We start from the raw sequence: 15,944 nt of genomic DNA on the forward strand, positions 1-15,944 counted from the left end.
TTTTTTTGTATATGAAATCAATCACTGCATTTTAGATTTTTTCACGTATTTTATATTATTGCTTTTTATTTTTTTCCTTTTGCTTTATTTCTTCAATTACAACTTTCGTTTAAATAAATTCCATTTTGGTAAAAAGCTTCCACACTTAAAATAGTAAATAATAAAAAAAAAGAAACAAATTTCTTAACCGCCCCGTAAAAGGCATGCGCACCGTCTAACCGTTTCGTTTAAATGTTTGTCGTTAACTGAGTTCAGTCTTTTAGCACTTGGCTCAAAATAAATTTAAACTCAATTTAAAAGACCAACTCGTAAAATTGAAAACAAACCCAGAAACCAACTCAACTTATTGTCAAAATCAACTTGTTGTTGTGGTGTTTAAACTGAAACACACTCCACAAACTGAAACTGAGCCTACAACCGCATCCAAACTTGAGCATGAGAGTATGGTTTTTTTTTCGTGCTCATGCTTGGTTGCAAGTGCTGGTGGTGTAGTATTCGATGGATCCGTAAATAATTTTAAATGTGTTATTGCTTGCCATATCGAAGTTTTGTTAACACCATTTCCGAATTTTTTTTAACATTTTCCTAACAATGAATTTATTAAAATTTAAATCAGTCTTTATTTTGAATGCATTAATTTTTTTTCTATAGAAAATTTCTCAAATTCTAAGCTTATTCCTCAACTTTTCCTATAGAAAAGAGCTCAGATTCTGAGCAACTTTTCCTATAGAAAAGAGCTCAGATTCTGAGCAACTTTTCCTATAGAAAAGAGCTCAGATTCTGAGCAACTTTTCCTATAGAAAAGAGCTCAGATTCTGAGCAACTTTTCCTATAGAAAAGGGCTCATATTCTGTGCAACTTTTCCTATAGAAAAGGGCTCATATTCTGTGCAACTTTTCCTATAGAAAAGGGCTCATATTCTGTGCAACTTTTCCTATAGAAAAGGGCTCATATTCTGTGCAACTTTTCCTATAGAAAAAGGCTCACATTATGAGCAACTTATCCTATAAAAATTGGCTTAAGTTCTAAGCAACTTTTCCTATAGAAATTGGCTCAGATTCTGAGCAAGTTTTCCTACAGAAATTTTCTCAGGCTCAGAGCAACGATTCCTATAGAAAATGGCTCAGAGTCTGAGCTACTTTTCTTACAGAAATTGACTCAGATACTAAGCAACTTTTCCTACAGAAATTGGCTCAGATTATGAGCAACCTTTCCATAGATATTGACTAAGATTCTGAGCAACTTTTCCTACAGAAATTGACTGAGATTCTGAGCAACCTTTTCTATGGAAATTGGCTCAGATTCAGAGAAACATTTCCAATAGTAATTGACACAACTCTGAGCAACTTTTGCTATAAAAATCTGTTCAGTTTCTTACGAACTTTTCCTACAGATATTGACTGAGATTCTGAGCAACTTTTCCTATAGAAATTGACTCATATTCTGTGAAAATTTTCCTATAGAAAAGAGCTCAGGTTCTGACTTACTTTTCCTATAAAAAAGAGCTCAGATTCCGAGTTTCTTTTCCTATAGAAAAGATCTTAGATTCTGAGTTTCTTTTCGTATAAAAAAGATCTCAGATTCTGAGTTACTTTTCCTATAGAAAAGAGCTCAGATTCTGAGTTAGTTTTCCTATAAAACTGAGCTCAGATTCTGAGAAACTTTTCGTATACAAAAGGGCTCAGATTCTGAGCAACTTTTCCTATAGGAAAGGGCTCAGAATCTGAGTTACTTCTCCTACAGATATTGGCTCAAATCCTGAGTTACTTTTCCTATAGAAAAGAGCTCAGATTCTGATTTACTTTTCCTGTAAAAAGGTGCTCAGATTCTGAGTTACTTTTCCTATAGAAATGAGCTCAGATTTTGAGTTACTCTTCCTATAGAAAAGAGCTCAGATTCTGAGTATATTTTCTTATAGAAAAGTACTCAGATTCTGAGTATATTTTCTTATAGAAAAGTACTCAGATTCTGGGTATATTTTCTTATAGAAAAGTACTCAGGTTCTGAGTATATTATCTTATAGAAAATTCTTCAGATTCTGAGTATATTTTCTTATAGAAAATTACTCAGATTCTGAGTATATTTTCTTATAGAAAAGTACTCAGATTTTGAGTTACTCTTCCTATAGAAAAGAGCTCAGATTCTGAGTATATTTTCTTATAGAAAAGTACTCAGATTCTGAGTATATTTTCTTATAGAAAAGTACTCAGATTCTGAGTATATTTTCTATAGAAAAGTACTCAGATTCTGAGTATATTTTCTTAAAGAAAAGTACTCAGATTCTGAGTATATTTTCTTAAAGAAAAGTACTCAGATTCTGAGTATATTTTCTCATAGAAAAGTACTCAGATTCTGAGTTACTTTTCCTATAGAAAAGAGCTCAGATCCTGAGCAGCTTTTCCTGGAGAAAAGATCTCAGATTCTGAGCAACTTATCCTTGAGAAAAGAACTCAGATTCTGTGCAATTTTTTCTATAAAAATCAGATCATATTTTTAGCAATTTGAACAGATTCTGAGCAAATTACTCAGAGTCTGAGTTACTTTTTCTCTTGCTCAGTTTTGTGAGCAACTTTTAGTATAGAAAATTGCTCAGATTCTGCAAATTTTTTGAGATAATTTTCCATATTTTCTCTGAATATGAGAAACTTCCTTTTCGTATATTTTTGTATTAATATTTCGTTAATGGTATTTTAGGGGAAACGTTAGCCGACCTTGGAAATTATCTAAAAGTTTGCCTTGCACTAACTTTCAGTGGAATTCCCCTTTTTTTGTTAATAATAAAAAAATGTAAATTAATAACTTAACCATATAAACGGTGTAGCAGATTTTAAAACTAATTGTTTATTTTCCTTATTTCTTAGTTTTTTGTTTACGTGATATTTTTAACGTTGGTCTCTTAAATAAAATATGTATTTATTCAATGACATCTTTTGCAGATTTTTTTAAGTTAAATTATGTATTATTTATCCCTCAGCAGCTAAAAGCTGTTGACATTCACTATCAATGTAATATGATAAGAGTACTAACATTGTAATATGGTACTAACTGTGGTACTAATAATATCATTAAATGAATTCACACGAAAAAATAAAATGTAAAGCATTGCTTGAGATTTTGGCTTTAAACATGAAATACCCATAAAATATTTGTTTTATCTTAATTATAATGGGATTTTATTAAAGTTTGCTTCTAGTTAATACTAAAAATAGCTCAGACCAAAGGCCATTAAAGGGAGGCACGTTTGGTATGGAAAAAGCAATCTTAATTAAGATCTACTTATGCCTTATCTGCTTTAAAGAAATGGGTTTTATATGAATTATTTATTTAGTTTAAATATGCTTTAAGTCATAGAACAATTAGCAATATGTTGCCTTAGAAAAGGAGTTAAGATAGTATTAAGTGAAAATTTGCCATAAACTATTGTGCAATTAACAATATAATGCCTTAGAAAAGGAGTTATGACAAAATTGCATCTTAATTACACAATTTTCTTTATCTCCCTCATATAAATTACCACTAATTAATACACTAGATGTTTGTATTTGCTAATAATAGTACAAATTTCATATACAATTATTTATGCGCATGCGTGGGGCGGTTTTCGCAAACACAATGCTTTTAATAATGCAAACTTATGACAAACAAAAAATTTAACAAAATATTGTCAAAAGTATAGAAGAAAAAAAACTGAAATATTTTGCAATAATATAACAAAATTTATAAACAAAATATTACATACATAAGGAAAATCATACAGATGAAACAAGTGCGAAATGCTAAAGCAAAGGCATTAACGACTTTTAAAATACACTACATATTTGTACAAGTAACTTGTGTTTATTGATAGAACCTAAAATCTTGATCTCTATTCTGCTCTATTTCTTATTGAATCCACAAATAAACTCTCGATTCCTTAAAGAGGGCTTAATTTCAACAAATAGATATCTATCAGTTTTGATAATTTCAACCAATACTTTTTGGTTTGAAATTAGTGTCAAGTTACCTGTTAGGTAGATAGCAGATAACTATTAGGTATTTTACACCGTAGATATCTAGTTTAAAATTACATCCATAAGAGTCAAAAAAGGTTTTTATTCGATTCCTAATGAACCGATTCAGCTACTATAGGATTTAAAATGAACCGGTTAAGAATTTATTCGATTCTAAATGAACCGTTTTAGATATTATTCGTTTAAAAATGTACTGATTCAGTTTTTATTCAATTCCACATTAACCGGACAGAGTTTATGCGAATCTAAATTAATTCAACCGGTTTAGATTTTATTGGAATCCAAATTACCCGGTTCAGAGTTATGTGGATCAAAATGAACCGTTTCAGATTTTGTAAGATTCTAAATCGAACTAAAAATTTTTTATTCGATTTAAATGAACCTGTTCTGTTTTTATTCGATTTTAAATGAACTGTTTCAAATTCTGTTCGATTCTAAATTAAAGAATTAAATGAAATGAATTTAACCGGTTCAGTTTTTATTCGAATGCAAATTAACTGGTTCAGAGATTGTTTGATTCTAAATCGAATTCGATTTCAAATGAATCAGTTCAGTATTTAATCGATTTTAAATGAACCGTTTTAGATTTTATTCGATTCTAAATGAACGAATTCATTTTCTATTGGATTCCAAATGAACAGTTTTAGATTTTATTCGATTCAAATGAAACTAATCATTTTTTATTCCATTCCAATGAACCGATTTATTTTTTTCTTCAATTATAAATAAATCAATCTTAAAAACTTATTCGATTCTAAATGGTGCAGTTAAGTTTTTATTTAATTATAAACGAACCGGTTTCATTTTTATGGGATCCAAATGAACCGGTTAAGAGTTTATTCAAATCTAAATGAATGAATCTTATGCAATTATAAATTTTACAAATCATTTTTTAATCGATTCCAAACGAACGGATTTATTTGATTTGATTCCAAATTAACCGATTCAGATTTAATTCAATATTAAATGAATAGATAATTTTTCATTCGATTTTAAATGAACCGTTTCAGATTTCACTTGAATTTAAATGTACCGATTTTGTTTTTATTCGATACCAATTTAACAGCTCCAGTTTTTATTCGATTACAAATTCAACGATTCCGTATTTATTCAATTCTTAATGAACCGTTTCAGATTTTATTCGATTCTAAATGAAAGGATTAATTTTATATTGGGTTCCAATGATTCAGTTTTTATACAACTACAAAAGTACATCATATGTTTATTCGATTCCAAATTAACGGTTTAAATTTTTATTCGTTCCCAAATGAACCGGTTCGTAAATTATTTAGTTCTAAAATTTAGTTCTAATTTTGTATTACCGGTGGAGTTTTTATTCAATTCTAGAGGAATCTGTTCAGAATTTATTTGATTACAATGAACAAGTTCAGAATTTACTTAATGGAAAGAATCATGTTATATTCGTTTCCAAATGATTGATCTGATTCATTCGGAATGGAATCATTGCAGAAATACAAACTAGAGAACAATAAATCATATATGACGGTAATATTCGGTTGTTTCTAATCTTTTGTACCCTCCACTAATTTAATAGATACTCCAATTTTTGCTGGAAGAATAGTCCCAACAAAGTTTTTCATATATTTTGATCTAAAATTTGTTGCTAGTTCAACGTATTTTGTTAATTTTTGGAGACATAAAATAGCAATTAGCTATAACTATTTATGCCAAACTTCTAGGTCTTCTCGATTAGGTCCTATCGTGTTTATTTTAGTTGGTCTGATTTTGCTCATATTCAATACCAAACATTTATGTTAAAAAAGTTTAATTTGGGGGAACATTTCCCTTTAGACCATCAACAGGCGGACATATTGATGGACATAGCTAGATCATCTTCAAATTTTATAAGGATAGATGTGTTTCAAACGTTATAACAAAATTAATATAATTTTGGAAGTGGATATAAAAATACACCGCTAGTAGCCACTAAGCTGCGATATATGACCTAATCCATCGTATAGTATTTAACCAAGCCATCGTATAGTCCTTAACCAAGCCACTATTATATGCCTCACAGTCTCTAATTTTAATCGTCCCTTTTCGTTTTACAATAATATAGAGTGACTAGGGCCTGATTCAGAAAAACGAAAGCAAAACAATATTCAAATTTTTGTATGAAAAACACTCAAAAATTATTTAAAAACTGAGTGTTTTTAATATAAAAAGTTTAAAATTATTTTCCTTTTGTGTTTCTGATTCAGGCCCATAGCCTCATCTAATTTTTTAAAGCTTTAATTGAGCATTTACCTACTCCTATTCATATGCAATAGCTGTTTGCTACCTGACATTTTCCACCCGAGCAGTACAACCTGTTTTCCACTCTGAACATCAAGGGCTGGTTAGTCATATAGAATATATTTTCCAATGTTACACTTTGCTAGTGAAAGAGTGGTAGTTTCTCAAAATCTTATATATGCACTTCCAAAGCTAAACTCGAAACATGCGTCTTTCACATTACAATTTCCCGCTAGCCAACACCTAATAAGGATCCATCTGTCCGTATAGAGCCCTACTGCAGCAATCTACCACCCTGAATTTAACCCTATAACAATCCACAACATTTACTCAGACTATCAACATATTAGGCTATCAGTGCAAAAGTGGTGTAACACCAAACTATTTATTTAGTGGTGTATTCAACATACATCACTTTTGCTACACTATAATATAATGCATTACTTTGTTATATTATGCTCTGTGCTTACCCCTTTTGGAGGACTGTATACAACACCAGAACAGAAACCAAAAAAAAAAAAATTGTGAGTTACACCACTTTTGCGCTGATGGCCTCATATAAAGTCACCACCACCTTTCATCTCACTGGTGACATTGCTCATTACAAGTCTAGAGGCATTTAAGATTGTCAAACTTGTGAAGTAATAATCTTTTTGAGTGTCCATCTCCACTCTGTAAACATAAGATCTGAAGCCCGTATCCATAATCAATCCATATGTGAACACCTCAGAACTCTTTCACAATTTCCACATCCCTAACCTGGATTGTACCTCAGTAGAATCCAGCATGTGCGAAATCGATTTCTGGGACCTTTACAAGCTCTGAGGCCGACTAGAATTTCTGCACATCCAGCATTCGTGAGAAAGTTTTATAAATTAATAATCTAATATAATTTAATATCTATACCTCAGATTTAGGGTTCCTACGCGGGAAAAATTTCCCGGGAATTCCCGGAAGTATTTTTTGTTAATTTCCGGGAAATGTTTGTCGGGAATTTACGGGAATTTCTTCATAAGTTTTCTTCTAAAAGTTACTATATTCAGATACGTTTCGATGGCCAAATCTGTGGCTAATTGAATTATTCTATTATATCTATTGATTTCTTCGGTTCTAACAACAGATAATAGTCAGTTGGTAAAGAAGTATTACTATTGAAATAACCGAATTTTTTAACTCAACTCAAGCCACAGCAGAAAAAATTGGTTATTAAGAATGAATCAAATTTAAAGTACATATATGCTTTTAAACGAATTATTAAGATGCCTAACATTACAACTTTTAGGGATATTCAATGATCATTATTCATATTTAGAGAAAATAATAACAATAATAGTGGTACTTATTTGTTTATCAGATTTGAAAAATTTCACTAACTACGCATGTTTTGTAGATTTAACATGGTCGAAATTCTTAAGTATTTTAATTAAACAATGAATTTATTGATTTCATACTGATTAAAACTACGACTGTGACAATACCGATCAAATGCCACTATTAAATCAGAAACCCTTATAAAGGCTGGACCAACAACCAAATACAGTAATTTTATACTTCTTTTAAAACCCTGGTAAAATTATAAGTCAATTTATTCGAAAACATTTTTCTGGTTTTTGATATAATTTAGTGTTAAAAAATTCCGAAACGATTTTTTAATTTCCTCCCGGGAAAGAAAAAAGTCCGGGAAATTAGGAACCCTCCTCAGATTGTACTTCCGAAATCGATTTTCGTGAACGGATTCTCAAATATCTAAAAGATTAATTACAAGTTGATTGATTAATGTAGAAGTAGCCTAAACATATCGTGTGACATTCTCTTTAGGAGATGAGATCATCTGATCACATTAAAAATGAGTTTTTTAAGCTATTATGTATATAGCCTCGTAGATTTTAGTTCGGCCTGGAGGTAAATCCGAAAGTAAAACTGTATGCTTTTGGATTTTCCTATTGTTTTTATTCTATACAGGGCTGTCAGATGTGGCGATTTCTCGCCAAACGTGGCGATTTTTCATTGCCTTTGGCGACCAAAATTTCCAATTGGCGACATGGCGATTTTTTGGCGATTTACAGACTAGTTGGCGATTTATTTGGCGATTTTTAACAAATTATTTGTTTTTCTTGAAATAATTTTATTTCTTTGATATTTATTAATCCAATAATTAATAATTAAAATTAATCACGTATTATCTGATCATATGGATGCAGGTAGCATACACGATCAAATAGTTTGAACAATATTAATTTTTTCTTCTAAAATATTTAAGCCGTCTTAATAACTTAATATGCTCATTAAAATTGGCTATTGGTTCGCCGGATTCTTTTCTGCCATTGGAATCTATCGATTTTGGCACAGAATTTGAAACGGAATTACAAAATATAAAAATGGGGGAATATGATGTAGAAATTTTAAAAGAAAATGTTTTTTTGTACTTAAAAAACTTTTAAAAGAAATGCTTAAACAGTTACCAGAAAATATAACTCTTTTTAAAGTATATAATGAATTTTCAATATTAAAATGTGGAAATTTTCGGTAGTTCAAAATTCATTCATTAACTTTATTTAAATCCAAAATTATCTGCAGAGGAATATGAATTGTAATGGTCAAAATTAGCATATATCAATTAAACTTAGATTCGATGCAGCTGGAATTGTTAAAGGCTTAGCATTGGCCGTTCTAAACATGTTAATTTTACCAACCAAATATGTATGTAGAATTCCAAAAAAAATATTTTGGCGACTTTTGGCGATTTTTCGTTTAGCTTTTGGCGATGGAGGTAAAAAAAATCTGACAACCCTGATTCTATATAAAACTCCATTTTCTTTCTAATAAACTAGAGATAAATAATTCGTTATTTAATTACCTGAACCTAGAGCAGGGATGCCCAAAGCTAAAACTGTATTTGTGTTGCTGAGCGAAAGAGACCTTCACTGAAAGAAAAAGTGAACTAAATAAAACATCAATATTTTTAAGGCTTTATTTGTTAACAATAGTCAAGTTAAAAACCTTAACCCTCTAAACCTCAAAAATAATTATATTTTTATTTAAAAAAATGTAAATGTGATTTTAGTTACAGATTTGTTAACATTTCCCTAGAAGGTCGAAATGCATTCTGACTTTTAGTTTTTCTTCTGTCAGCTGTTTTGTGAGTGATGTCATAATTTTAGCACCTGAAGTTTTGTGTATCATTTTTTTTAAATCAAAGTTTTACTAACTTTCAGTTGACCTATCTATTCGATATATTTTTTTTACTAGTTTTTAATAAAATCGTATTATAATTATGGTTGTTTAGACCTAAACCGGCAACATTGCCCTGAGGCACTCTTCACCTTTTTGCATCTGTTTTAGGAAACTTAATTTTCAAATTAGTTTCTGATGGCTGATTGTGAGTTTATTGGGTCATAATTACCCTAAAAAATTATTCGACAACTTTTTTGCGGGTTAGAGGGTTAATCAAATTGTCCATAAAAGTAAAATTGAGTAAAAAAAACGCAATAATTTTTTAATGTTAGAAATTTATTAAACAATCCATATATTTCGTTCAGTGGTCTTGAAAAAATAGCAATACCCGCTTAAGCTACGTTTCCGCAAACACCGTAATCGGCATCGAAAACGAAATTATATACATTTGCACCGAAAAAGTTCGATTCAGAAATCGGCAACGAAAATTGGGGCCGGAACGAAAACAACTTCAAGTAGGTTGTTTTCGGTGCTGTAGGAACGAAATTATTTTAATTATTTTTTTATTTCAAATTTAAAGAAAATCAAAATGAATAAAAAACAATAAAGTTTCTTTATTGGAAGAGGAAAAAATAATATATTTTGTCAAAAATAATGAAATTCTATTTAATGTGCGATATCCAAAATTAAAAAATAATTTCGTTTCTGTTTTATGCCGCAACGCACCCAACTGAAACGAAAACAATTCAGAAACGAGACGGTGACGAACACCAACGTTTTTTAGTTTCAGTTTTCATTATCGGCGCCGATTACGGAAACCCAGCTTTATCATGTGCATTCGTCGCTGTCTCAGTGACGACTAAACAAAAAAGAATAAGAATATGTATGTTGTTAGTCAGCATTGTCATTGGAACGTTTGGAAACTCTTTGTCAGAAAGAGTAGGTTTTGCAAATCTAAAGTAGTTACAAACAGTATAACAATTCGTATATACCCATCTATATTAATTTTAAAATCAGGCTTCAAAACAGCCAGACAATCAACAAATATTGTCAGTAATTTGGTAGTACAAGTAATTACATTGTATGGGATGAAAAATCATATTGTCAAGTACAATACTCATGCAAGACCATTAGTACGGGCAAAAAAAACAAAAAACAAAACATTTGTCAAAAAAATATTCAACAACATACATATGAGTACCAAGATACAAGTGCTTAAACTTAAATCAAAAATGTGGCAAATAAATAAAAAAAAAGCAAAAGGCAACATATGTAAGAAATCACGTAAATTATAATGTAAGATTTTGTTTTAATTACTACACTTTAGTAACTTCTTTAAGTAATTTAATGGTTTCAAATGGTGGTTGGTACAATTGTTGTGTTGTTTTTTTCTTCTGTTGCTTGTTTGGGCTTTTAAAAGCGATAAAGATTTGACGAAAAACTTCAAAAAACACTTTAAGATACTATGAGAGTTTTGTAGTTTTTTTTTAGGAAATACATATGTTGTATTGATGAAATTTACTTTTTAATGTAGGAAAATACGACCTTGAACTATATAGATTTTGTCTGTTAAATGTTTGTTTTTAAGCAGTCATGGTTATAAATTTGGTTTTGTTTGTTTTTCTAAATTTCTTGGCTAAATAATTTAGTTGTATTTTAGTTTGTTTATTTTATTTATTTAGTACATAAAAGGGTGTTAATGAGCATTTTGTGGTTTTCGTGTAGTGGCCCATTACTAAATGCTGGAAATACAGCCTAGACAATCAACAAAGATAACCCAAAATACAATGTACAAAAGTCGTTAAATGTACTTTAAGTAATTTCCGTTACATTCGTTTAATCATTAAATTTAATTTCCTGCTATTATTTAATATTTGTTAGTAAGTTTAACCCTTAATTGTAACAATTGAAAGCTATTCAATTAGGGCTATCAATTCCCAAATCATACAACTTTTAAGCTACCAGTTTCTAGTGAATAACAGTGAAATATACGAACTTTTAATTATTCCCACGACAGGCGGCTCTACGTACCGGAATGACCCAAGTTGTCTCTGTCAACTCAGCAACCACTGCTGCTACAACAACAACTTCAAAGAACTTCTAATTTAGTTATGAATTGAACAAATATTTTAAATTAATCAAATTTTTCTACATCATAATTTATTTTGAGCCCTTTTTTAACTATTTTAAGGTTAATAATAAAACATTTTAAGGTTAATAATAAAACATTTGTCCCTCCTCTTAACAAACTATTATTTTATGGTCACTGTGTTTCTCCGCTTATTATGATCTTTTTACTATTCAACATTTAATCGTAATTGCAATTATACTCTAGAAGGCTGTTTGTGTATTATTTCACACCTAATTTGCTTTTATTGTTTAAAGATAAAGATCAATTTATCTTAAATAAATAAATTTTGAAATTTTATTTCTTGTTTTGGGTGTAGTGAAACGGGAGTATGTGTAAACTACTCGTATGTATGAAGGGTGCGTGTTTTAGGTTTCCAAAGTTTAAATACTTAAATATCACAGTTATAAAATTAAATTGCGTTTTTAGTTTTATTCATTAAAATTCATTTCAATGCTTGTATTTAACTACACGCAAAAATGTATACATATTTCGGAAGTTAAAAGTTAAAGAAACTAAATAATTTAATTAATAAATTACTTTGGTTTTCAGTTTTCTCAAATTACGAGGATAGCTTGAAAATGTTATCGAAAGAGACAACTATCTGATTTCCTCTTATGCATATGAATCAATAAAAATGTTAAAATCGTCATTATCGGCTCTTTTATTTTGAAAAAGTGTTCAAAATTCATTAAAAATTAATAATTATTTGAAAAATCTTTTAAGTTTTCAGCACAAAATTATCATAAAATGTCCCTAAAATTGGCCATAAAAATCCGCAAACATTATTCCGTGTAATTTTAAAAATTTTGCCGGTAATACTTCCTTATAAATCCTAGGGAAATTCTCACATTGTGTTACCCCCTATCACTCAGATATATTTCAGCTAACTTTTCTGTCGAGAAGTTAAATAATTTAAAATATTAAACAAGTAAGAGAGGGATGTGCCTTATCTTATATACCCTTCACCAAATTATACTTCAAAATAAAAATTTTAAATATTTTTATGTAAACAAAAATTTTTTTTTCCAAAGTTGTTTTTTAATTTTTTTGAAAAAATTTTAAATTTTTTAAATTTAATTTTTTTTTAAATTTTAAAAAAAATTTTTGTTTTTTAATTTTTTTTTAATATTTAGCTAAAAAAAAACTTTTGGTGAAAAAAAAATCAGATAAAAAAATATTTTTTTTTGATTTTGACCCATTGTAGGTCCAACTTACTACGGTCTTATATCCGTCTTTTCAAAGGTCTTTGAAATATCTATCACTAGATATACATATTGTCTATATCCATATAATCCAGATATAGGTCAAAAATGGAGGTTGTCCTGGCTTTTTCCTTATATCTCAGCCATTTGTGGACCGATTTTCTCGATTGTAAAGAGCAACCGAGCCGGAAGAATTCCGAAGATATTGATGTATGAATCGTGTATATAAGTTATTTGGAGGCTGTAAGTTATTTGGGAAAGTTGATTTCAACAGACAGACGGACATGGCTTAATCGACTCCGCTATCTATAAGGATCCAGAATATATAATTTATAGGGTCGGAAAATTATATTGTGGAAATTACAAACGGAGTGACAAACTTATATATATCCTTCTCACGAAGGTGAAGGGTATAATAAAAATTTTAAATATTTTTAGGGAAACCAAATTAAAAAAAAAATATATTTTTTATCATTTTATCATTAAAGGAAGAATTCCGGCTCGGGGGGCTATTTGGGGTCTACGGAAAGTTGATACAGATGGACATGACTATATCGACTCCGCTACTTATAACGATTCACGGGTCGATTATGGGGTCGCCAATGAAAAATGTAGAAATTACAAACGGAAGGACAAACTTGCCTCTCATGGTGAAGAGTATAAAAAGTACCATTAGGAGTAAATTACCAATTTCAATTTTAGTTCTTGAACATCTTTCAAGTTTGAAATTGAAAAACACTCCATTTTGACAAAAAAAATTGTGACACAGATATGTCTTAAACGATTCAAATCTATGTTAATGGGCTCAAGAAAAATATATCATTTAAAAAAAGTACCAAACTGTTTACCCGGATTTGACCCAATTACACCTTGGGCCTCAAATTCCAAATAACACCCAGTTTGTTAAAATTTGTATCAAAATTTACTAAATTTTGTATTCAAATAAATGTCTGTATCATAGAGAAACATAGAGCGGAAACTAGAAAAAAGCTCAAACTAAAAAATATTCAAAATAATCACACATACGAGTATTGTTTTTGTTTTCACATAGTTTTTATTACTAATACATTCTCACCACTTAGGTTTTTGAGAACTGAGTTATGTCTTTGACAGCAGAGTTTCCGCTCTATGTATATTTCTCTATGGTCTGTATCGTTGTTGGAGCTCATAATAAAACATTAATATACCTATCTCAATTTAAAGAAAAACTAAACACAATCATAACCAAATTCATATTTTGTATTTTTTGATAAGTAAATGATAAGATTTTAAATTTATTTATATGTTTATTGGTTTAAAAAAAAATACCAAAATACAGTTTTTACCCGTTTTCTCCCCTAAATGGTACGAATTTCTAAAAAGTAGCAAACACTTGTCGGCCTTTTTTTCCAAGGGAGTAAGATGCAATTTTAAGATTTTTTATATCTGTATTAGTTTCGAAGATATAAGGTTACCGATTTTAACCCTTTTTACCAACTAAATGTAGGAATTTTCAAAAATCTTTTTCATTTAGAGGGAAAAAAGTTACAACAGAATAATCGGGATATCTAAAAAAACACTTACAACAATTTAATTGTTACAGTTTCCTAAAATTGAAAAATATATACAAAAATTATTTTTTTTACCACAAATTTCAACTTTTGGATTTAGGATTGTGTGACCGAACTGTTTAGCAGATAAGGAGAAGCAATATTGTTGAATTTCCAAAAAACAATATTTATGTCAAAATTTTCTCGATTAGGAACAATAAGTAATCTGTTTTCAATTAAAATCCGAGTCCATTTTTAACAGACAAAGAGTTTCGACAAAATGATGCAAACATATTCAAACTGTATAACGAATCATCAATCTTACACTAGGGACCTTTTTTAAAAAATGAAACACGAACAATTCAATGGAATGACCAAAATTTTGACTTTATTAGCTCACAAATTTCATGTTTAAAAATAATTTCTGGCTTATGACCTCAGCGACGGCGAGCATACCCCAGCAGTTCTAGGAGACAGTACCGAACTAGTGATTTTACCCATCATTTAGGGTGGGAGCTAGTTACTTCAATAGCCACGTGACTAGTCATTTTAACACGGGCATGTCCTAGGCAGGGGGTCAATTATCTCCTTTTGATTACAATGGGACTGTCTGATAGCTGGTCCAAAGTAGGCAACGCATTGGATTCACAAACTGGTTACATAGCGTTAGTTACCTTGCTAGCTTTGTAACTGGTTACTTGATCAGCTACTTGACTAGTTATTTTAACACGTGCATGTCCTAAGCAGGGGATATATTGACCCTTTTGATTACAATGTGACTATCGGATAGCTGATCGAAGGTAGTCAACGCTTCTGGTGGGTAAAATAAACTGCAGTACAAAAAAAAGTTTGAAGTGACTTCACCATAGGTTACTAAGAGACACTAAAGTGACTATTGACTTCATGCTATGTTACATGCGATATCAGTATACTTAAGCAAAAATAAAAATAAACTGTATGAGAATTATATTAACACAATTTGTAAAAAACAGTTTGTACGAATTACTCACAAAACGTTTAAAGTGACTACACTCCAGATTACTTAGAGACACTTAAGTGTCAATTGTCTTCACGTTAGATTACTTGGGATGTATAAAGTAACCAATTGTCTTCTCTCTGCACTACAAAGTGCACACACGTGTCAAATGACCAAAATATATAAAATGGAGTCAGCCAAGTGATAAGACATTTGTGACAATTACTGTCTTTAAGGGATACATTGACTACTTGCTTAACTGCTGGGACCCGTTTCTACTTTATCAATAGTGCATCGATTTCGGTCTCACATATATAAGAAACTCACACGTAGACGGTGCCCGCGGGCGTTCTGCTGGAGACCAATGTTTTAAAGCAAAGACCAGAGATTTTGCATACCCCCACAAAAAGTAGTCCAAAGATGTCAAATCACCACGAAGGAGGTGGCATATTCACAGTACCATTTCTTGAGATTGTTCGGTCACCAATCGTTTGGCCTCCAAATGATTTCCAAAGACATGAGGAATATAAAAATCACAAATTATTTGCCTGTAGCATTCGCCATTCACGGTAATGTTGGCACCGGTTTCGGATTTGAAAACAAATGGCCCAATGACGACTTCGGCATGTAAACCGCACCAAACAGTTAATTTTCGAGATGTAGTGG

General features: G+C 30.3%; 1 protein-coding gene across 2 annotated transcripts in view; it reads left to right on the plus strand.

Moving 5' to 3' along the window:
* Flo2 (flotillin-2) overlaps nucleotides 1-15,944 on the plus strand; it is a 503,689-nt gene that overhangs the window by 305,505 nt on the left and 182,240 nt on the right. The window lies entirely within an intron of this gene.

The sequence above is a fragment of the Calliphora vicina genome, chromosome 4 (genome assembly GCF_958450345.1).
Source record: "Calliphora vicina chromosome 4, idCalVici1.1, whole genome shotgun sequence".
Lineage (NCBI taxonomy): Eukaryota > Metazoa > Arthropoda > Insecta > Diptera > Calliphoridae > Calliphora > Calliphora vicina.